At 48.0% G+C, this 25,207-nt stretch overlaps 1 long non-coding RNA gene across 1 annotated transcript in view; it reads left to right on the forward strand.

Moving 5' to 3' along the window:
* Window positions 1–233: 233 nt before the first annotated feature.
* The window catches only part of LOC146835363 (uncharacterized), a 98,522-nt gene continuing 73,548 nt past the window's right edge, over window positions 234–25,207 (forward strand). Inside the window, exons 1-2 of the long non-coding RNA XR_014960426.1 lie at window positions 234–331; window positions 431–516. This is a non-coding gene — a long non-coding RNA (uncharacterized LOC146835363). The remainder of the gene's footprint in view (window positions 332–430; window positions 517–25,207) is intronic.

Consider the following 25,207-nt stretch of genomic DNA (forward strand, 5'->3'; position numbering starts at 1 on the left):
CGAATGATGGATTTGTGTGTTTTGAGGAAGGAATTATGGGGTCATTAGGATGGCTGTCCGCAATCCGATCGTATTTGGGGCAGACCGCGTATGAGGGGTCCATCCCACAGTGCAAATTAGGATGCGACCGCCATTTCCTGGTGCTACGCTCTGCAGCACCCTCTGCAAGCCAAAACAGACACCTCCTAATCACCCTCCCTCACCGTTAGTATTTTTTTACTATCCATGAACACCTGACCTTCACATCAGTGACCATAACGGTCCCTTGGATACCCGCGGTTTTACACTCGGCTTTTACTTTCGCCACACGCAGAATGCAAGCAAACTTAAGGTAAGCGACGCAAGCCTTTAAGAGCTAGTCACGAATCTAAGTTTAGTCACGATCTGTTATTGCAAACTCAAAGTAATTTATATCACGGTATGTTTATAGGAAAACAATTCCCAACACGATTGTGAGCACTTTTCTGGCGAAATACGAATGCTTTTTGAGAAATGAGGAAGACGATCATTAATCAGGTACATATACCTTTCCCTAAGTACGAGTGCACTTTAAAATCACTTTAAAATCACTGAATAAGGTTTTGTCGAGCACATGTTTGATCACTACCTTAAACGCTAGACAGCACGCAAGTATCGCTTTACACGCCAGAGAAATAGCACGTGAACATTCTTTTACGGCTGGATATTACCTCATAAGCCACACTGGCAAAAGACAGCACACATGAAGCGCTTTTTGAGTACACACATTTTTTCAAATATAACACATCGTAAACACAGCAGTCTACATTCGAGCTCTTTTTTCATAATCAATATGCCTAAGAATTCTCTTTACAAATAAATGGTAATGCACATCGCTGAATACACATAAAACAGATACCATTCTATAACCGACAGCACAGGCAGTTTTCTGTTCTCGCTTTTTTTAAAACATGTTTGACATGCTGATAATAGTTTAAAGTGTTTAGACAATTTTCCCCTGAAGAAGGGCAATGCTCGAAATGCATTGGGCTTATATTGATACTATGACATCAATAGTATGAAATCAATTTAAAACAATGGAAATATTGAATATGAGATTATCATTTTGAAAATTGTCAAATAAAGAAAAGAACGCATTGAAAAACATTTCGCAGAACTTTACTGAAACTCATTCACGAGTGCAAGGTTGGGGACGTTACTCCCAAGGGAAATACCGCATCGCCAATCATTGAACACCCTTGAGTTCAGAAGGGTTACCAACCCTGCACCACTCACCCAGGTGAACTACGATTAAAACAAGTCACATGATATACTCTAGGAGTGCATCATTCCACATTCCAACTGGAGAAACCTGAGGGCCGCCAGACCGAACTCCCCTTCGATGCCAAGAAAACTATCATGTGCTCCTGCGCTGGGGATGCGGACCCGTTGACCAACGTGCCCTCCCCTGCCCCTCAGCCAGCCCCGGAGGACGAGGTCAAATCCCTATTGTTAGATATGCGGTGCAGCCTGATCGACCTCGCGATTAAAATGGACTTAATGAACACGCGCATGAACTACATAGTCCTAAAGGTGGAAAAGTAGGTTGAACGACTCAAGGAGGCGGAGAGACGTATCTCGGTTACGGAAGACACCACCTCGCAGATGAACGGCCAAATGGCCCAGATGGATAAGCTATTAAAAATAATCGCGGCCAAGAACGAGGACTTAGAAGCTAGAAGCCGACGCAACAACATCCGCGTTACTGGAATTCCTGAGAGCACAAATATGGGCAGAATGGAAGACTTCCTTGAACGACTCCTACGCACCACTTTCGGAACAGACGCCTTCTCCGCTCAGTTCATAGTAGAACGGGCACACAGATCTCTCAGCCCACGCCAAGCTCCGGGAGCCACTCCGCGGCCAATAATTGCACACCTCCTAAATTACAGGGACCGGGATGCAGCATTGAGGCTGGCCAGAGATCACCAGAACTTACAATTTGAAGGCATTAGTTTCTCAATTTACCCCGATTTCACGATGGCGGTACAGGAGACCCGCCGTAAGTTTCTCCCGGCCAAGCAAAAACTCCGCAAGCTCCAGATTGAATATGCTCTGCTATATCCAGCCTGCCTGAGAATCACATATCGGGATAAACATCACTTCTTCACAACTGACCGCCAGGTGGACGACTTCCTTCGCCACGTCAAAAAAGATACCCAGACGAGGGTCTCCGGTGCGCCTCTCCCAGTCTCCATCGTTGAGTGCTGCCTAAACTTCATTTATCTGTACTTTTTGGTAGCCAATGGTCCTCCCCCCTTTTTTTTCCCTTAATGAGCTTCTTGGCCCAGCTGCAGTTTGTCCTCATGCTTCTGAGACATACCTGACTTGCCATCGCCCTGTCACTACTGCTGGGAGTTCTGGGGAGTGATATGAAGCAGTATGCGCTCTCACCAAGGCCTGCTCGTCTTGGACTACAGTGCCACTGCGTTCTCCTCTCAAACCACAGATAAGTGCTGATGCCCTACGCATAATGACTGTATCATCTCACTGTTGCATACTCTTGCCTTAATATTGCTTATGTTGGTGTGAACTGTATCTCCAATTGACGGTACCACTTTTCTCTCGTCCTGTATGACATTTGACAGTGGCTGGCGGTTGCTTGATCAATGTATCACGTTTGGCTAAATACCCTCCCCCCCTTGACCAACAGCATTGGGGGAGGCACTCGTTGCACACTGGCGTACCCCCACGTGGGAGCTCCCCTTAGATCACTCTTCTTTTGCATAATGACTACTTTCTTATTGCACTGTTGCAATGTGTTCGTTGTGTTGGGTGATGGTAGTGCTGCCGGCACGTTTGGGGTGCCGCTGTGGGTGGGGAGAGGGTAGGGGGATTTTGCTCTCTGTTTGTATTGTTCTTTACACCAATTGACAGGCACAGACTTTGTACTGCGGCACACATGGTATGGTACCCTACACAGGCCACTTCTTAACCTTGATAACATAGCCTTCCACGCCACAACACACTGAGCCCCTACGTCTCAATCTAATCTCCTGGAACATTAGAGCCATCCGGGATCCTCGGAAATGCAGAAAAGTCCTTTCCTACCTTGACTGGCATCATGTGCACATAGCGGTTCTGCAAGAAACCCACCTCGACCCTTCCCGCCCTCCCACGTTCACTTGTAAGTGGGCCATGACACGCGTCTTCTCCTCATACTCCACATAATCCCGGGGGTGGCGATCCTGGTTAAACACAACTCACCCTTCGTTCTGGGGGGCACACAGCAAGATCATATGGGCCTTAGTTGTTTACTCTGGGGTACACTTGGGACTCAATCAGTCACTATAGTGTATTACTACGGCTCTAACGTAGACGATCCGGATTTTTACACCATGCTGTGGGGACGTATTCTGCAAATTGGCTCCACTCACATTATTTCGGGGGGAGATTTTAACTCTGCTTTCAATCCGGCAATGGACAGATCTAACCCCCTCCCCATTCACTACACCAAAACACAAGCAGCTATACAGGGAATACTCACAGCCATGAACTCACTGATGCCTGGTGCCACCTTCACCCCGGGGACAGGGAGGGTACCCATTACACTGCTCTCCATGCCCCATGGGCCAGACTGGACTACTGGGTGGTTTCTCGCGGTGCTGTTTCATGGATTGAACGTGCCACCCACCTCGCCAGAATCTACTCAGACCATGCGCCAGTGCTCATGACTATTGCCCCTCCCGATCTGTGATCTGACCCTCGACTGTGGCGTCTTGCTCCAGAGACCTTGCTTGACACAGTCTTCAGGGCGGAGATTGGAGAGGAAATTACCTCCTTCTTCTGGACCAATATTGATTCAGTCTCTTCGGTGGGGACGGTGTGAGAGGCTTTCAAGGTCACAATACACAGGATTTGTATTGCCAAAAGCTTTGGGGTCCTACGCGATCTGTGCCGTACCCTTCATAAACTAGAGAGCGAACTAAAACAGTTAGAGGCTGAACTCTGGGGACCTAACTCGAACCAGCGCCTTTCCATATTTCGAGATAAACTAACGGAATATAAAGAAACGGTGGAATCTGAGGGGCGCTTCCGCGGAAAATACTTTACAGCGCTTAAATATGGCGAAGGCGATCGCCCAGTCAGGCAGCTAGCGCAATCAATTCGACGCCTTAAATTCGCCAATTATGTTCTTGAGATTAAAGATTCGGAGGGTGTACAGCACAGGGACAACCAGGACATTTCTGCGCACCTTTACTGATTTCTACACCACGTTATATAGTACATGTAGGGCTGAGCCCCCTGATTTTACCCCCTTCCTGCAAGATATCACTCTGGGTTGGCTAGGCAACTCACAGCGGGAGTTCCTTGCGGCTCCCTTTGAAAATTATTAAATTCACGAGGCAATAATGCAAATAAAATGTGGAAAGGCCCCAGGCTCTGATGGCCTCCCTGCAGATTTTTATAAAGCTTATATCGCCCAGCTACTTCCCATTCTAAAAATCGTCTTTAATGAAGCACTGGAACTGGGTTGCCTTCCCCCCTCCATGAGGCTGGCATTGATATCGTCCACCCTTAAACCTGGCAAGGCGGCAGATTGCTGCGACTCATATAGACCTTTATCCATAATTAACACTGACACCAAAATCCTTGCAAAACTTCTTGCTAATCGTCTCAGCCTATTAATGGACAAGCTGGTACTCCCCGACCAAGCTGGTTTTGTCCCAGGCCGGTCGACCTCACATAAACTCCGCACACTTTGCTCCACTCTCCATACAATAGACCCGGAGGTACCCCTAGTCGCTGTATTCCTCGACGCAACAAAAGCGTTCGACTCGGTGGAATGGGACTATCTCTTTGTAATTTTACAGAACATGGGCTTTCCGCAGGGGTTTATTTCCTGGGTTCGCCTTCTCTATACCGAGTCTGTAGCCAAGGTCCTTATCAATGGTCATTCCTCACCTCCCATCCCAATCTCTCGCGGGACGCGGCAGGAATGCCCACTGTCCCCACTTCTGTTCGCTCTGGCGATCGAACCACTTGCAGCTAAAGTCAGACAATACCATCAGGATAAGGCCCTTCGTTGCCCACTCCAACATATCCTGATTTCTCTGTATGCGGATGATATCACGCTGTACGTCAGGGAACCCCAGATGAACCTTAATCCGCTGCTCCGAGAGATTGTGAGATTTGGAGGTTTATCTGGGATCCATATCAATTGGTCCAAGTCTTAACTATTCCCCCTCACCTCCTCTGTTACAGAGTTTGCTCCAAACTTTCCAATTGATTGGTGCCCTGACGAGGTTAAATACCTTGGCATCTGGATATCCGCAAATCATGACGAATTGATGCGCCTCAACTACGGCCATGCCCTCGATGGATACGGGACAGTGTTACACGTTGGATTGCTCTCCCGCTGTCCATTGCAGGCCGCATATTCTTAATTAAAATGGTCATCCTTCCTAAACTCCTTTATTTATTCACAAACATACCTTATAACCTGGGTAGAGTTTTTTTTTAGATGCTCCAGACAGAACTCATTCGCCTCACTTGGGGTGGTAAACAGCCCAGAGTACAGTGGGCCACCCTCACCCATCCCTACGCACAAGAGGGGGTTCGACGTACCAATTTTGAGCTTTACTATGTCTGCGCACAAGCCCATTACTCGCATTTCTGGTTTCATTCCCCAGATACATGCCTCAAGTAGCGGCAGAACAATGGCTATCAGATCCCATTCCATTAAACAGAGCTATTTTCACTGCCGGCGCAAGCCGTGCGGATGTTCAGCCCGCGATTACCACCACGTTAAGGCATAGCAACATATTGTTACACAAACTCGAGCCCATATGATGTACTCACTACTACTTCCCTTATCATACCACCCACAAATGCCAGTATTGCAGGAGGGAATATTTAAGAAAACGCTTGCCAAACATGGGATTAAGACTTGGGGGGACCTCTATCTCCAGGGAAAATTCAGAACCTCGCAACAACTCTTCTCCACAATACCCCCCTCCCCCATGGACCTTTTTTTATATACCCGTTTGAGGCAGGGTTTCAAAGCACATACTCCTTCGTTCCCCCAGAGCCACCTGAAGGCGCTACGCTTCGCCTTATCTTGACTGGCGATACGGCGCATCACCTAGTTTCCTCCGTCTACCACTCTCTGTACACCACTCAGTGCACTTCACAAAATTCCTCCAAGGATAAATGGTCTGTAGAATTGGCGCTCGTTATAACAGAGGAGCAGTGGACTTATTGCTGCAGGCAAACGGAGCACAGCACGTCCAGTAGCCGCCTCCGGATCCTTCACTATAAATACTTACACTGCACATATTATACACCAGCGAAACTTTATCGCTTCCAGCTGCGTGATGATGACAAATGCGATCGTTGCGGGGCTACGGGGGCTGACTTCCTGCACTTGGCATGGGACTGTGCTGTTGTACAGGATATTATCTCTAGGTCTTGGAGGCCCTGGAACAGATGACACTGCTACACCTCCCACACACTCTCCTTTTTGCTCTCATTGGTTACACTGCAACTATAGTGGTAAAACACAGAAAATGTGTTTCATTCAGACTCCTCCTCGCCAAACAGCGTATTGCATGTCGTTGGGGCCGGGGTCGGGCACCCAAGTTTAAGGACTGGATCTGGGATATGGTCTTCTGGCAGGATCAAATGTACGTGTTCGCCGAACTGCTCGAGACAACTGGGGTCCCCTCACAACATATCTGCTCACACACCCTGTTGCTGACCTTGATGACACGCAGCCAGTCCCGGCGGCACCCACCTGAACCCCTCAGACCTTTTTCAGGTTGCTGTGTGACCCTCCCCCCCTCCTTTGAATTTGACTTATGATTGAATGCTGCTGCTGTGTGTACTATTTGGATGTCTCTTCTAATGTTGCCGCTAATGCCTCAATGTACGGATCATTCAATTACCGTGTTTCACTGGCCCTCAGATTAGCTTTGCTAGTTTACTGTACCTGTTTCATCTGTACACTTGCAATGATACCCAGTCTGTACTTCTGTCTGCCTGCTTCGTATCTCTGAAAAAGTATAAATAAAGTTTTTTTTTTTAAAAGCTGCAAGGTGTGGTTTAGGTTTTACCATATTCAGGGCATTTCCCTAGTCCTGCTTGGACCACTGTTTTGAAGTCTACAGCGGGTAGCAGGATGTTCAGCTGGTATTATGCGGTCTTTGTAATTATATTTATGAAAGGTAAAAAGTTTCATGTTTTGTCACAGGTGAACTCAAGAGATCTGATCCATCTGATGATTTTAAGTTTGCAATTGAATCTGATAAGTGAATCAAGCCTACATTGGACATGGATTGAGGTCTGTGGTGGCAAAATGTGGGTAAAAATTCACCTGACTCCCACTATATGTACATTGAATAGAATTCAGTGGCGACTCCTCCGTTAAGGTGGAAGTGCATCGTCCCACTGCTTTTAAGCAGTGTAAATAAAGGGAACATACACTGATGATAACAAAGTTATTATCATTTTGTTTCTGTGCTGCTTTGTGGGCGGGCAGTCGGCGGGGCTGCTCTGCTCTCAGGGCAGGGGAGGAGGGGTTTGCCCACTCCAAGTGGCAGATTTACAAGCCCCTTGCGACACTTTTGTGACGCAGTGGTGGCGTAAAACATGCGGCCACTTACAATGTTACGCATCTAGGGAGATGCGTCACGTTGTAAAGCCCTGCGTCACATTATACCTGCGTCAGGCATAATGCATGCAGGGTGGGCGTTCCCACGCAGGAAAGCCTTGTAAAAGGAACGCAGTGAAATCTACAAGATTTCACTGCATCACTTCTAGGACGCCACTGCATTGAAACCTTACACCTGCATGATGCAGGCGTAAGGAGTGATGCAGTGTAGTGAGAATAGGCCTCAAAATGCAATTCTGGAGTTGTGCCGTGCTTGCAACACAACTCCAGCAATGCGTGATGTTTGTGCCAACAGATGTGTCAGAATTTCTGACGCACCTGTCAATCCTTGCGCCACGGTGTGCCGTATTGTAAATATGGCGCATCCATGGTGGCGCAAGGGTATCGCAGGCTGGCACAGGGAAACTAACGCATCTCTACAGATGCGTCAGTTTCTTGTAAATCTGCCCCCAAGTGCGCAGTGACTGTTTGTCTGGCCCTCTGGTGCCGGCCAAAATAGTCATGCGCACTTCACATGTTCTCAATGCAGGCTGCATTACGGCCTGCATGGAGAACATGCCCAGGCCCCCATTCCCTGGCTAAGCGCAGGTCCATGGCGCTCAGGCCAATAACAACGCTGCATTGCAGCGTTGTGATTGGTCAGGGGAGCCTGGGTGCTTCCTGGTTCCTGTTAGGTACCAGTGGAGTCGGGACACAGAGGAGAGACACAGCGGCGACGCCAATGCTCCACCTCGCTACCCCAGATTGGTGCCGGCGGCCACTGATAGAATTTAGAACTATTTTTGAAGTATGTTTTTGCACAATTTGAGATGTGCAACTTAGGGTTGGTTTGGTCTTGTCGTCTTGAGCTGAGTTTGAACTTGTACGACATGGATAGCTTTAGGTTTCGGACAGGTCTCAAAATCTGGCAAAACTGACTACAGGTTCAGTAAGAATAGGTGGCTCTCACAATGCACAAAGGCGCAGTACAACAAGTGGTCACTAGGGGGCCATAATAATCTCCGTCAGGAACCACGCTTTATATACACAGTGAGTTCAGTACCAGAGGCTGACACTAGGAGCCAGTGAAGTCCAGCACGGAGTATTCTGGTCACTATGAACCAGAAATATCTGTTTCTAATGATTTAAAATTGCCGGTGACGCTGCTTGTTTGCTGTGTAAGTGCCTGCTCTCTAGCGTCAAGAAGCCTTGCATCTCCCGCTGATTTAACAAGGCTCTTGTTAGTCCTTACCCATAGCGCCTTGAACTGCGTTTGAGAAAAGTCACGTATTAAACAATTTTACTTCCCGACGTTTTTGCTAACTGTTTAGGTCTCGCCTGCGTTGCAGCGCATGCGCTGCTCTCTGGCGAGACATTTTGTGAGAGCAGGATTTCAGAAAAGGGCTTTAAGACCCGCCCTTCATTTACATTGGCTGGCATCACTGTTTATGCTAAACGGTGGCCTGCCATTGGAAATGAGGGTTTTTTGTGGATGCTCTTTCGCCTCTGATCCGACTGGGTTGCCTGTTTGCTGCTGTCGCAAAGCACTTTCTTATCTTTATGGGGCCATTAGAAACACATAGCCTCATACAGACAAGAGAATGATGCTTGTTTTAACTGTAACTTGTGTTTGCATCACGCTTTCACTTTCACTTAAAGTGAAAGCGCAATGCTATAATAAACACACTGCTGTGTGCGTAATGGCAACAGCTTGTTTTTAATCTTCCTCTCGAGAATGGGTGCTGGTGACGACCTGGGGCTCAGGCCATCTCAACAAGGGCAGGGCTAGAGGAGGTGGCATGAAGACCCTGTCACTGGGGTGTGCTCAAATCCTGTTGCTCTCGGGACCAGCATGGCGCGGGAGGGGCCTTATGGGACGAGAACAGGCACTCCTGGTCCAGGGTCTCTTCGTCAGATTGGGCTGCAGTGGCAGTGGGTGGGTCCCGGTGTCACTGCTCCTGCTGCACTAGCTTTAGCATCACCCGTGTCTGTTTCGTGCATTGAGTCTGCGTATCACTGTGTGGCTTGGGTCAGTTTGTCTTTAGCAGACCCAGAAAATGTCTGAATTCCGACCTCACGTTACATCGCATGAACGAGTGTAATTTGCAGGTCAGTGTTTGGGGAGTTGAGGGCAGGAAGTGGGTTTCGCCCTCCAGAGCCCACCACCAATAACGTTGTTTGCTAAATGAGTCCGAAGGATTAATTTACTTTACACTTTTCCTCTGTATGTTTGCAAGCGATCCGTGGGTTGTTTCTCACATCAAACTCTCAATCCTACTGCAGTACTTCTGGGGTTGTTGAAGTACATAGGAGCTGTGCTTCTCCACATCAGCCAATCATGTACAAGAAAGGTGCCTTTCAATTGGCCAGATGGGCTGCTAATGAAGAGCAGGGCGGCCTAACAGACGTTGGTGGCTGAGTGGACAAGTGCATCCACTTCAGGGATGTGTGGTTAACCGTATTGTGACTTGTCCGAACCCTAGCAGGCCCAGTCAGACTTTCATCCTTCTGAGGTCGATAACACTAGTACTGACAGCTGAGAGCCCCCTCCTGACCACTGACTGGCCTGGGGTCTGTCATCTGTGTCTCCATTGCCCAGCCTCCTTCGTAGGCCCAGACGCTGCTCATGTAGCGAGGAAAGCTGGCCTTACCAGCGTGCAAACCAATCCATAGTATGTGGCTTGTAAATCCAATTCCAGCCTTTTCTCCATGTGTTTTGCACCTCTGGCCAGTCTCTTGCAACGTCTGGGACTCCCTCTGGGGTCTGCGCCCAAGCAGGCACAATATTACTTGGCTAATCGTAAAGCTTTGTGAGAAAACTCACTTAAATATTAAAAAGGGGGGGTTAAAATACACCTGTATAACATCCTAAATTGTGAACGATCTTGTCCCTCTCCCACCCCCTTCTTCCCAGAGCCGCAGCGACCGGTAGTGTATTCCGGTGCGTTCCTGGGAGGCTGCGAGCTAGCTGGCTGGGTTGGGATGACATGGCTGCCACTTTCCAGGCTTGAAAGCGACTCATCAACAGGTCTGAAAATTGTTCTATAACGTGCACTGTTTAGGCTCTTTTTTTTCCAAAAGTGTTTGATATCTCATTCCCCAAAGCCCTTAGAGGCCCAGGCTTGCGTCCATCACTCCTTTGCATAGGCCCGTGCGGGGCTGATGTGAACTTGTTTCTCGGGTCTGCTTTTAGTTCCCAGTCCGGCTCCGACACTACCCAGGTCTCCTCAACCTGAAAAGGGCCGTTTTAAGGAAGGGAATTTGTCGCGCCTGACGGCTAGGGCTCCTGCATCCGCTAAAGCACGGCTGAATTCTGGGATGGTAACAGAAGAGGTCGGCATCTACTGTTCCCACTCCGAGTCCCGAATGCAGTCGAGCTTTAGTTGGTGCAGTACTCGTAGTGCCCAGGTGTGACATCCACCCATCCTTATACAGCCATGCACGTATTCTCAACACAAATAGGGCATGGGATTATAGCATGCGTGCTGCTCACCAGTGGTGAGAAAAAAGTTCTTAACCAGCATCTCCAACAGTAGTCAATAGTTGTTCTAGAATGCGGCTCTATTTCAAGAAGGCTGCTTGGGGTTTGAGTTATGACGTAGTTCACTGGATGGCCCCTTTAAGTCATCCACAACAGGATGGCTAACTTCATGTCAAGAACCAACCACATATGTAATGCCTGCGCACCCCTTCTTCTGACAGCACAAACTTCACAAAGGCACCTTTGTATCTTCTGGTGTTTGCTCGGTTCTATTGTAGTTGAGTACTTCAATTCCAGAATCCCGCGTAAGAGGGCCGCATTTAATAGCTCAGGGTATGTGCTACCTACACTTCTGTTCTGCCTGCACACCTCACGTGTTTACATCAGACTGCAGCAGCAACACGCCACGGACAGATGCCGCTTCTAGATCACACATTGCAATCTCTTTACTGTGACCACGCATCGAGCTCCACTGCGTTCTCATTAGGTGTGCGCTGTATAAATTCCACACTCGTACAACCACTGTACAGAATGAAGGCAAATACTCCCCCCGACCACCCTCCAAAAAAAATAATAATAATCATGCCCCTGTGTTCGTTCAACCATGGATCAACAAAAGCGTGGGGGCTAGCTGTCCGAGCCACTGCCGATGGGGACGGTCTGATCTGCAGTGAGTTTCCAGCGCCATCGAGGGAGCCCAGGGCTTGAATGCTTCAGCTGCAGAGCACAGTGCGTCACGTGCAGGTTATCACATGCGGCAGTTAAAGTAAGGGTGATCGAAGGGTTAATGCACCTGCTTATGTGTTGTGCTGGCTGCAGGTCGCAGGCTCTCAAACAACGGTCGGTGGCAGGGGATTGTGTGCAACCCCCAGATGACGTATTTAATGAGAGATTGTATTTTCAAATTCGGAAGTAACGTTGGGTATTTTACTATTTATTACGCGCGCTCCCTGCCTGCCAACCCATTGTCTACAGAAGAAAAGCGCTGTAAAAGCCATCAGTTTGACCTTGTGCATAGTGATTTCTTAGATTCACGAAGACACAGCACAAGTGCTACATGTCAACAGAAGCAACAAGCATTTACAATGTAATAGGTCTCGCAATTACATGATTTTGAGCTATTGACATTGTAAATGGGGCATATTTACAAGGCGGCGATGGAAAATTATCACTGCTTTGGCGTCCGTTTTCGGCCGAAAAGCGGCGACAATTTTATCGCCTAATTAGCAAGCTCACGCTAATGTGTGAAACCTTGCATTCGCGCACGAATTCTTAACGCCCAGCTTTGCATCACTAATGAGATGCAAAGTGGGCGTTCCTGACCTGACATGAAAGGAGAAATGTCGCTAAGCGACATTTCTCTTATTATCAAGCCCCACGCTATGAAGCATAGCGGCAAGATAAGTAGTGATAACCCCTGTTATCGCTACTTTCCTTACGCCTGCTTCAGGACTGACTTAGCCATGATATCCTATGGAAGGTGGATATCATGGCTAAGTTTGTGAGGCCCTATCAGCAAGCTAACGCCTAACTTAGTGAGATTATCGCTGGGTTTCCAGCGATAATCTCACTTTAGGCAGTTAGCGCTAGGATTTGTATCGCTTTTGAGATAAGCGTTGCTAATAGCACGCTCTCTCAGCGATAAAAATCCACTTCAGCTGGCGATAATTATCCTAGCGCTAGGTGCGCTTAGCGATAATTATCGCCGGATGTTGCTGATATGCCCCAATGTCTTTTAAAAAATGTAAATGCATTGTTATTTACAATGACAAAATCAACACCTATTGCATTGCATAGCGGGTGTCCTGTGAAGAGGGCGCCGCACTTATTAAAATTTTAAAAAATGACAATGCTTTTTATTTATGTTTTAAAAACAAAAACATAAAAAAGGCATTGCCTTTTACAATAGCAGTAGCTCAAACTCGCATAAATGCGAGCTCTATTGCATTGCAAATGCATGTTCAAATATACTAGAGATAGCAACGCCACATGAACGCAGAGCTTGCTAGCTCTTCTGTCTTACTTTACTATCAAGTGGATCTCAACCAGATCCTCCAAAAATTACAATAACATGAGTTGATTATTATTTATTTTTCTGGATCTACCCATCAAGCCCTCAGTCAGCCGGTCGAGCCAGCCTGCCACACCGGCCAGCCTAGCTTCCCGTCCCGGCCAACTCACTCGGCCTACTAGCCCAGGGCATACTAGGCACGGCTTATCTTTTCAGCCGCCCCGGGCTGTCCAGCTCCGCCCTCCCTCCAGCAGCCAACCAGCCCAGCCGAACTGCGGGGACCAGCCCGCAGTCAGCCATTAGCCGGTCAGCCATGAGCCGGTCGGACCTAGGAGGGGTTTGCCAGACAGGGGGTCGACTTAGCCTTCCAGCCAAGCCGTTCGGGCTCGCCGTTCCACCGAGGTCGTCATCCTGACCGTGAGTCCTGGCTGACCTGCACAATAGTCCAGCCAAGCCCGCCGACCAACGTAAAACAAGCATTTGCAATGCAATAGGTCTCGCATTTATACGAGTTTGAGCTATTGGCATTGTAAATGACAATGCCTTTTATTTATGTTTTAAAAACCCACACATAAATAAAAGGCATTGCCATTTACAGTGCCAATAGCTCAAACTCTTAACAGCTGCGAGACCTATTGCATTGCAAATGCTTATTGTTTCAGTGTACAGCTTCACTATGTCTCCCCTAATCCACCATTCATTAAAAAAAAAAATAATGTCCGGGCATAGTTACCGCTGTCATCTGCAGCAGCCTTGTGATTGCTGCTTTATCAGAAGACATTTTCGACATCTGTATTGAATAAATGTTGGCTTTTTGCGATTGGACTTCCAAGAAGCCCTCCAGCGCTGTTTAATTCCTTCAGCATTGAGCTGCCAACACGTTCCAGGCTCCCCCCAGGCCCTGGCAGCACACAGCTCAGATCACATGCTCCTGGACGGGGATGGGTGACTTTCCCCCAGCCTGGCGAGGAGGCAGCGTTGCATCTTCCCTTCATTTGCTCAAATAATCAATATCAGCTGGGGCATGGCTCCAGCTCAGCATAGATTTTATTTTCTATGGGAACGAACCCGAATTGATTAGGATTTTCCATAGTTTCAAAAATGTAAATTCGCATCTGTGTTTTTGCACTTAATTCAAAATTAGAACCAGGCACGTTATGTCAGTCCGTTGCTAGGTAACGAGAGAGAATCAGGCCGTGGATTAGCGCGAGGGTAACAAGCCTTTCCTCGTTTTATTTTTAAGAATCAACGTTTATTCATTTTCAATATAGAGAATAACTCCAAGCAATTGGGGGTGCTACCAATCTGTGAAAGCAACAGCAGCTCGTGCCTCTAACCAAGAAATTGCTGAACTTCTTCCGCTTCACCATCAAGGCTACTCCAGTGCTTGAGATGGAAACATGAAACCGAGATGGAAGCGACGGAACACCGGTACTCTCCCTCTCAAAATAACAAGTTTAAAGTAAACAAGCGCGCACTGAAGCTGACGGAGTGGGAGGGGGAGTGGGGGCGGGCACGCAGGCTGCCAAATGGTGCGATGAATCACGGCTAAAGTGAAAGCAAACAAGTGGTTGCAGGACTCCAAATGGTGCGCGCGCCCGGACGGGTCACATGCACTGTAGTTGGAGGCCTGCAAAGCCACTGTTTGCACTTCCAAAACGCGCTTACTATAAGTCTCGCCAGAGCCAGCGCTAAAGCGCTGGTCAGGCGAGACCTAAAAATCACCATCCAGCCAATCTGCTAATCAGCCCACTTCACAGCGAGCCGCCCAGCAGTCCAGCTACTGAAAAAGGAACGCGACCGATCTCCCTCTAGGGACCACTAAATGAACTACACTTGATCAGAACCAAAAGAACAAACAGTTGTTAGACCGCAAATGAGTGCAAAACTTCCAAACTTTTCTGTTTTCTTTACTATCATGTGGATCTCTACAAGATCTTCCAAAAATTGGGTTTTAGCCAATCGATTATTATTGCCACTCGGAGTGCAATAACTACCGAAGCATCAACCTATCCTACTTATACACCATAATACGTTACAATATTTTTTCTGGTTCCTCATATTACATGAAAATAACGCCGACTAAACAAATTACTGACATGAATAAATGTAATAATAAATTACCAAAACATGTTTACACATAAACATATTTCTGATTCTTAATGCTTAAAAAGGCTGTTTTTACTCATTACAACGAAAGTGATTGTGGCTCTGCGGTGGCTTCTGGGAATGCAAATTACCCCCAAAAAACAGCTGGTTGTTGTCAGGCAGCCTGCCCTCTAGTAACAATAGATGGTACTGCGCTGTGTTAGTGGTGAAATGCCCACAAAGGCAGTCTGCAGCATCGTAGGATTACCAAGAGTGAGATGTCACTGATGTGCGCGCGAAGCTGGGATTCGCAGCCCGAGGCGCTAGGGAAAGGATCGACGCGCTCCTGGTCCAAGGAGCGGGAGGTGCAAGGCTCCTTCTAGCCGCTAGAGGTCAGGATCGAGGTGCAAGGCTCCTTCTAGCCGCTAGAGGTCAGGCTCGACGCGCTCCTCGTCCAAGGAGCGGGAGGTGCAAGGCTCCTTCTAGCCGCAAGAGGTCAGGCTCGTCCAGAGCGAGCAAGCAGTGATTGCCGCACCTGGCGGCAGGCAGACTCGGGGTACATCCTGCAGACTCCGAACCCCGTCGAGACCTGGAGGTCGCGTTCGCATTTGAAATGCGGGAGAAGCGTGTGTTCCCAGAATGCCTTGTGGTGCCGGTCTCTTAGAGGCTGCTGCAAGAAGGGCTGTTTGGGGGCTAAATGTGGCCCCCTGGTGTAGATGATGCGCTGCTCCCTGGTGTAGTGAAGCGCTGGTTTATTAGATACGACGGGGCAGATTTACAAGCCCCTTGCCACACTTTAGCGCCGCCATTGCGTCACTTTTGTTACACAGCGGCGGTATAAACAATGCACCACGTTACGACACATTTACAACGTGACACATCTAGGGAGATGCGTCACGTTGTAAAGCCCCGCGCCACATTATACCTGCATCAGGTATAATGTATGCAGGGTGGGCGTTTCGATGCAAGAAAGCCTCGTAAAAGTGAGGCAGTGAAATCCGCAAGATTTAAATGCACCACTTCTAGGACTCAACTGTGTCAAAACCTACGCCTGCTTGAAGCAGGCGTAAGGAATGACGCAACTCAATAGGTACAGGCCTTCCTGAGCATTGCTGGTGTTGCATCGTGCTTGCGACACAACTCCAGGAATGCGCGACCATTGCGCCAACAGATGCTTGATGCATCGGTCAATCCTTGCGCCGCATTGTATATGTGGCGCATCCATTGAGGCGCAAGGTTTTTTTTGCGTGACACAAGTAAACTGACGCATCTCTGCTATGATGCAGGGACGCATCAGTTTCTTGTAAATCTGTCCCTCTATGAGTATAAATCAGTGCCGGGACCACACTGCATAATAATAAGAAACTCTTGTGCACGCTCAAATGCCCAATGCAGCTTTTATACAAAAGAGCCCAGCTGTGTGTTTGTCAAAGAGATTGTGGGGCAGATTTACAGGCCCCTTGCAACACTTTTGCGCCGCTGTTGCGTCACTTTTGTGACTCAGCGGCGCGTAAAAAATGTGGCCAATTTACAACTAGGTAGATGCGTCACGTTGTAAAGCCCTGCGTGTCATTATACCTGAGTCAGGTATAATTTATGCAAGGTGGGCGTTCCCACGCAAGAAAGCCTTGTAAAAGGGACTCAGTGAAATCTACAAGATTTCACGATGTCACTTCTAGGACGCCGCTGCCTCAAAACCTTAAGCCTGTTTGAAGCAGGCTTAATAGGCCTAAAAATTCATTGCTGGAGTTGTGTCGTGCTTGTGACACGACTCCAGCAATGCGTGACTTTTGCCCCAACAGATGCGTCAGAATTTCTGACGCATCTGTCAATCCTTGCGCCACGGTGCGCCATATTGTAAATACGGCGCATCCATAGTGGCGCAAGGGTTTCTCAGGGTGGCGCAGGGAAAATGACGCATCTCTACAGATGCGTCACTTTCTTGTAAATCTGCCCCTGTGTTTCCGGAACTTAGCAGCCAGAGCGTTTGTAACCCTCTGTGGCGCCTCGGATCAACTTACTTTCTTAGGGAGGTGGCTTATCTGTGCGGGGGAAGCGGCTGCCTGTAGTGTGTGCCTACACAGATGGTGAGACCACTATTGAATGTGACTTCACTCCTCGGGGATGGAGACCTCTGCAGTTGGTGACTCCACTGCACAGAGGGAATCATCAGAGGGCACTGCACAGAGAGGAAGCTCTTGGGCTGCTATGTGCGACACAAGCAATGAGAAGTTAACTTGTGTCTGCAGTGACTTGCCAGCAGAAGAGAGTAGCCCCGTACAATGTGACCCCCATTTCTCTCTTCCTCTCAGTCCCCTCCCATCCTCCCTTCCCCTTGCTTTCTCTCCTTTTCTTCCGCTGCGCTTTATATTTATTTTCCTCTCTACTCTCTCCACTCTCTGTCAGCCCTCTTTATGTATTCTTCCTGTCCCGAACTACTTCGAGTATTTCTTGTAATGTTGTTTGGAATTTCCCATCCTTCTTCTATAAGACCCCTTTCCCCCCATCAGTGGACTACCTGCATAGGGCACAGCACCCGGCCTTCCTTTCCTGGTTGGGCTTCCTTGCAGGTGGCTGTTTCCTCTTATGCCAGGGTCATCTTTGTTCCTCCAAAACGGGCTTGTGTGCATGCAGTTCAGAATTGTATTAATTCATATATGTTCTTTTTAAGGGCATTAACCTGAAACGACAATTGCTGTGTATAACTGCTTTTCAAAGCTTCGATGTTGTGGTTTTAATTGGAATTGTCGTTGTGCTCATGTTCTTTTGCTTCTTCCTTGACCCACACCCTGCGGCAATCTAGGCAAGCACCAGACACCCCCCTTCTCTCTTCTCTCTCCTACTTTTTCTCTCTCCTTCTCTTCCTCTCCTCCATTTCCCCTACTTTGTTTTTGTCTGAGCCCTCACCTCTTTCTCACTTATGTTTCTTTTACTTCTTTTTCTTTGTTTTCTCGCCATTTCTTCCTTTCCTTCCTTTTACTTCATTTCTGTCTCCTCTTTTTCCTTTTTCTCTCCATGTACAACGTCTCTCCATTCTCACTCTCTCTCTTCACTGCTTCCTGACCGCCTCTGCCCCAAACTCCTTTTTCCACCCAAAAAGAAGTTGACTTACTGTTGACTGAATTATTGAGCCCAAGGCGGGGCGCGAGGGAGGCGTGGCTTAAATTGCTGAGGACCTCCGCTTTAGAGAACGGTCACTGTCTTTTTCAGCCTTAAGCATGACCGTACTTCTCCACTGGGGCCTCCTGCTTTGCTTTAAAAAAAATAATGCAGTTTTTGTAGGCCAGAGAGCCCACTAGATCCCATGTCTCGTGGCCCTTAAGGTTCTCGAAGGCAGACTGACGCCTGTAGTTGTGGGGTTGCCTGTCAGGGTATCTCCATGGGAAGGAGGCATACAGCTGTCTCTTGGCCTGAGGTATATGAATGGAGTAGCTGCTTCAGAGGATTATTCCCTACGGTTGAGTTTTCTGAAATGGGATGAGTCTGTAAGTCTTTCAACAAACCTGTGTGAATTAGAATTATTTTGTCGGGTTTCCTGGCAGGATGGCCTGCAGGGAGCTGACGGAGCTTATTTTGGCAGTTCTGCCTTCTACTGGAATGAATCTTGTGTTCTTCCAAAGTCGGTGATTCTCTGAGTCTCAACATTGCAGTGTTTTTGCAACTCTTTTGCCTCTTCTGTTTTTAGGTCGGGCCTGGGCAGTGCATGCGCTGCTCTGTAAAGCATGATGTATTCTGGTATGGACTTGAAGCTCCGCCCATATTTCACATTGGCTTGTGTCATTGTCCTTTGTAAACTCTGGCTCTTCTTGTTCAATAGCCTTAGTAGTCCCGCCTTAGTACCACTTTGTCTCATCTTGTAACCCCCCATAAGGACTGGCCCTCTTCCATGTGTTGTTACTCAGGAGGCTTTAATTACAGCCTCCGAGCACTAGGGGGCATATTATCAAGGCCAGGCGATAATTATCGCTCAGCGCTCTTAGCGCGAGAATAATTATCGCTGGCCAACTCTGAATTTTATCGCGGAGCTAGCGTGCTATCAGCAACGCTTATCTCCAAAGCAATAAAATTCCGAGCGTAAGCTGCCAACTGTGCGATTATTGCTGGAAATACAGTGATAATCGCACAGGGTTTGGCGATAGCTTGCTGATAGGGCAAGACATACTTAGCCATGATATCCACCTTCCATAGGAAGTCAGTTTCAAAGCAGACGTAAGGAAAGTAGCGATTACTTGCTGCTATGCTTCTTAGCGTGAGGCTTGATAATAGGAGAAATGTCACTTAGCGACATTTCTCCCGTTATTCTGGGGAGGTACGCCCACTTTGCATCTCATTAGAGATGCAAAGCTGGGCGTTAGGGGAAAGGGCGAAGAAGCATGGATTCACGCGTTAGCGTGTCCTTGCTAATAGGGCGTTCAAAGTATCACCGCTTTTCATCCCTTGTCTCCCTTGTCTTCAATGAAGCTCTCAACATTCCAATATTCTAAAGTGCATTAGTCAGGCATTATAGCGTCCCCTGGGACAACACTGTGACGAGGCGCGCCGCTCATGAGGCAGCACCAATCTGCACTAAAATTGTCTTCCTGATATGAATGTGCCACTGCTCCGCTGCCTCTCAAATCTTTGCCCTGTGTCAGAGCAGAAATAATCATTGACAGAGCTGAGCATTTACAATAATCGAAACATAGGCAGGACAGGGCTGTACAGATCAATTATCAGTTCGCTGCCCAGCCTGCCTCCGAATCTTCTGTGGGCATAGCAGCCAGCATGTGGGTGATCCCTCGGCTGGCGCCCTGCCTGCAATTTTCCTGCAAAGGCACCACCCCGTTGGTGGCCAGCAGCGACACATACTTTACAGACTGGCCCCAGGTAGATACACTGTTGGGTGGCAGCCTTCTTTTTCCTTGCAGTACCCACCATCAGCAGAGAAGTGGTGCTTCTTGTACCGTCTGACCCCGTTACAGTGTTGTGAGGAGGGCTGTGGTGCAGGATGTTGTTTTTCAGCCTGCTGAGCCAATGGCCTCCTAAGACCCCAAGCCAGCCTGGTCACATATTGCCAGAGATTATTGTCTAAAAGTAAGCTGACCATATTTGGAGAAGCAAAAACTGGGACAGGCCAGATATGAAAGTAGGACTAATGCCTTTAGTCTTACGACTATATCTGGCCCGTCCCGGCTTTGCGTGGCCTTGTAAATATGGGCCTATATCTATATTTATATGCTGAATCTCCTGCTAACACAGCCGTGCAGCAAGAATTGCCCGCACTCCAGATAAGTCCAACTTTTCATTTATTGCTGACCTGTTTCAACCAAAACGGTCTTTCTCAAAGCATTATATATATATATATATATATATATATTCAGTGAAAAAACCATAGGTTTCAGACATGGTATAGTTAGGAATTAGCATTTAAAAAACCTTAGAAATTCACTGAAAAAAACCATAGGTTTCAGGGCTGTTATAGTTAGCTGGACATTTCACTCGTACAAAACCATTGAAACTCCTCAGTTATAGTTAATTGTACTCACTATAACTTGCGCACCCGCAAACCACTGCTGATGATGTCACATATTACATCATTCATGACATGGTCAGTGACATCAGAATTACTTTTCAGGATCAGTACTGGGCTTAAAGATAGAGCACTGAGGTCTCTCCATGTTCACGGGAGTACTATTAAGCAGGAACAGGGGTGGGAGCACACCGCTTCACCTCCCAGCAAGGTTCGCCCCTGGCATTGTGGTAAATGCAGTTTCAGTTACTTGCCTGCTTCAAAAGTGTTCGAGTGTTTCGCCACAGTTGGCGCAGATAGTGCTGATCTCTAGACAGGTGTTTCTGTTCTTTAACCATCATCAGTAGAGATTACAGTCTTTCAAATGTGGAATTTTCAGAGTAGGCTGCCAACATCTTTCTCAGGTCAGGTACCTCTCACAGGCATGCGGGTGCTTCATCCACGAGCTCGTCAGCTCAATGACTCACGGGAGTAGTATTAAGCAGGAACAGGGGTGGGAGCACACCGCTTCACCTCCCAGCAAGGATCTTTCCTGCCATGTGGTAAATGCCGTTTCAGTTACTTGCTTGCTTCAAGAGTGTTCGAGTGTTTCACCACAGTTGGCGCAGATAGTGCTGATCTCTAGACACGTGTTTCTGGTTCTATAACCGCCATCAGTAGAGATTACAGTCTTTGAAATTTGGGGTTTGCTGAGTAGGTTGCCAACATCTTTCTCAGGTCAGGTACCTCTCACAGGCATGCAAGTGCTTCATCCATGAGCTCGTCAGCTCAATGATTCACAGGAGTACTATTAAACAGGAACAGGGGTGGGAGCACACCGCTTCACCTGCCAGCAAGGTTTGCCCCTGGCATTGTGGTAAATGCAGTTTCAGTTACTTGCGTGCTTCAAGTGTGTTCGACTGTTTCGCCACAATTGGCGCAGATAGTGCTGATCTCTAGACACGTGTTTCTGGTTCTTTAACCATCATCAGCAGAGATTACAGTCTTTGAAATTTGGGGTTTGATGTGTAGGCTGCCAACATCTTTCTCAGGTCAGCTACCTCTCAAAGGCGTGCGGTGCTTCATCTACGAGCTCGTCAGTTCAATGACTCACGGGAGTACTATTAAGTAGGAACAGGGGTGGGAGCACACCGCTTCACCTCCCAGCAATGTTCGCCCCATGCCATGTGGTAAATGCAGTTTCAGTTACTTGCTTGCTTCAAGAGTGTTCGAGTGTTTCGCAACAGTTGGCGCAGATAGTGCTGATCTCTAGACAAGTGTTTCTGGTTCTTTAACCATCAACAGTTGAGATTATAGTCTTTCAAATGTGGGGTTTGCTGAGTAGGCTGCCAACATCTTTCTCAGGTCAGGTACCCCTCACAGGCCTGCGGGTGCTTCATCCACGAGCTTGTCAGTTCATTGACTCACACGAGTACTATTAAACAGGAACAGGGGTGGGAGCACACCGCTTCACCTCCCAGCCACGTTCGCCCCTGGTATTGTGGTAAATGCAGTTTCAGTTATTTGCTTGCTTCAAGAGTGTTCGAGTGTTTCGGCACAGTTGGCGCAGATAGTGCTGATCTCTAGACACGTGTTTCTGGTTCTTTAACCGTCATCAGTAGAGATTACAGTCTTTCAAATGTGGGGTTTGTGGAGTATGCTGCCAACATCTTTCTCAGGTCATGTTCCTCTCAGAGGCATGCGGGTGCTTCATCCACGAGCTCGTCAGCTCAATGACTCACAGGAGTACTATTTAAGAGGAAGAGGGGTGGGAGCACACCACTTCAACGCCCAGCAAGGTTCGCCCCTGGCATTGTGGTAAATGGAGTTTCAGTTACTTGCTTGCTTTAAGATTGTTTGAGTGTTTTGCCACAGTTGGCACAGATAGTACTGCTCTAGACACGTGTTTCTGGTTCTTTAACCGTCATCAGTAGAGATTACAGTCTTTCAAATGTGGGGTTTGCTGAGTAGGCTGCCAACATCTTTCTCAGGTCAGGTACCTCTCACAGGCCAGGCATGTGGGTGCTTGATCCACAAACTCTTCAGCTCAATGACTCACGGGAGTACAATTAAACAGGGACAGGGGTGGGAGCACACCGCTTCACCTCCCAGCAAGGTTCGCCCCTGGTATTGTGGTAAATGCAGTTTCAGTTACTTGCTTGCTTCAAGAGTGTTCGAGTGTTTCACCACAGTTGGCGCAGATAGTGCTGATCTCTAGACACGTGTTTCTGGTTCCCTAACCGTCATCAGTAGAGATTACACTCTTTCAAATGTGGGGTTTGCTGAGTAGGCTGCCAACATCTTTTTCAGGTGAGGTACCTCTCACAGGCATGGGGGTGCTTCATCCACGAGCTCGGCAGCTCAATGACTCACGGGAGTACTATTAAACAGGCACAGGTGTGGGAGCACACCGCTTCACCTCCCAGTAAGGTTCACCCCTGGTATTGTGGTAAATGCCGTTTCAGTTACTTGCTTGCTTCAAGAGTGTTCGAGTGTTTCACCACAGTTGGCGCAGATAGTGCTGATCTCTAGACACGTGTTTCTGGTTCCCTAACCGTCATCAGTAGAGATTACACTCTTTCAAATGTGGGGTTTGCTGAGTAGGCTGCCAACATCTTTCTCAGGTCAGGTACCTCTCACAGGCATGCGGGTGCTTCATCCACAAGCTCGTCAGCTCAATGACTCACATGAGTGCTATTAAAGAGGAACAGGGGTGGGAGCACACCGCTTCACCTCCCTGCAAGGTTCGCCCCTGACATTGTGGTAAATGTAGTTTCAGTTACATGCTTGCTTTAAGAGTGTTCGAGTGTTTTGTCACAGTTGGCGCAGATAGTGCTGATCTCTAGACACGTGGTTCTGGTTCTTTAACCGTCATCAGTAGAGAATACAATCTTTCAAATGGGGGTTTGATGAGTAGGCTGCCAACCACTTTCTCAGGTCAGGTTCCTCTCACAGGCATGCGGGTGCTTCATCCACGAGCTCATCAGCTCAATGACTCACGGGAGTACTATTAAACAGGAGCAGGGGTGGGAGCACACCGCTTCACCTTCCAGCTAGGTTCGCCCCTGGCATTGTGATAAATGCAGTTTCAGTTACTTGCTTGCTTCAAGAGTGTTCGAGTGTTTCGCCATAGTTGGCGCAGATAGTGCTGATATCTAGACACGTGTTTCTGGTTCTTTAACCGTCATCAGTAGAGATTACAGTCTTTCAAATTTGGGGTTTGCTGAGTAGGCTGCCAACATTACTCTCAGGTCAGGTACCTCTCAGAGGCATGTGGGTGCTTCATCCATGAGCTCTTCAGCTCAATGACTCACGGGAGAACTATGAAAGAGGAACAGGGGTGGGAGCAAACGGCTTCACCTCCCAGCAAGGTCCGCCCCTGACATTGTGGTAAATGCAGTTTCAGTTACTTGCTTGCTTCAAGAGTGTTCGAGTGTTTCACCACAATTGGCGCAGATAGTGCTGATCTCTAGACACGTGTTTCTGGTTTTTTAACCGTCATCAGTAGAGATTACAGTCTTTGAAATTTAGGGTTTGCTGAGTAGGCTGCCAACATCTTTGCCAGGTCAGGTACCTCTCACAGGCATGCGGGTGCTTCATGCATGAGCCTGTCAGCTCAATGACTCACGGGAATACTATTAAACAGGAACAGGGGTGGGAGCACACCGCTTCACCTCCCAGCAAGGTTCACCCCTGGCATTGTGGTAAATGCAGTTTCAGTTACTTGCTTGCTTCAAGAGTGTTCGAGTGTTTCGCCACAGTTGGCGCAGATAGTGCTGATCTCTAGACACGTGTCTCTGGTTCTTTAACCGTCATCAGTAGAGATTACAGTCTTTCAAATGTGGGGTTTGCTGAGTAGGCTGCCAACATCTTTCTCAGGTCAGGTACCTCTCACAGGCATGCGGGTGCTTCATCCACGAGCTCGTTGGCTCAATGACTTACGGGAGTACTATTAAACAGGAACAGGAGTGGGAGCACATGGCGTCACCTCCCAGCAAGGTTCGCCCCTAGCATTGTGGTAAATGCAGTTTCAGTTACTTGCTTGCTTCAAGAGTGTTCGAGTGTTTCGCCACAGTTGGCGCAGATAGTGCTGATCTCTAGACATGTGTTTCTGGTTCTTTAACCGTCATCAGTAGAGATTACAGTCTTTCAAAAGTGGGGTTTGCTGAGTATGCTGCCAACATCTTTCTCAGGTCAGGTTCCTCTCACAGGCATGCGGGTGCTTCATCCACGAGCTCGTCAGCTCAATGACTCACAGGAGTACTATTAAACAGGAGCAGGGGTGGGAGCACACCGCTTCACCTTCCAGCTAGGTTTGCCCCTGGCATTGTGATAAATGCAGTTTCAGTTACTTGCTTGCTTCAAGAGTGTTTGAGTGTTTCGTCACAGTTAGCGCAGATAATGCTGATATCTAGACACGTGTTTCTGGTTCTTTAACCGTCATCAGTAGAGATTACAGTCTTTCAAATTTGGGGTTTGCTGAGTAGGCTGCCAACATTACTCTCAGGTCAGGTACCTCTCACAGGCATG

The sequence above is a fragment of the Triturus cristatus genome, chromosome 4_2, assembly GCF_964204655.1.
Source record: "Triturus cristatus chromosome 4_2, aTriCri1.1, whole genome shotgun sequence".
NCBI lineage: Eukaryota > Metazoa > Chordata > Amphibia > Caudata > Salamandridae > Triturus > Triturus cristatus.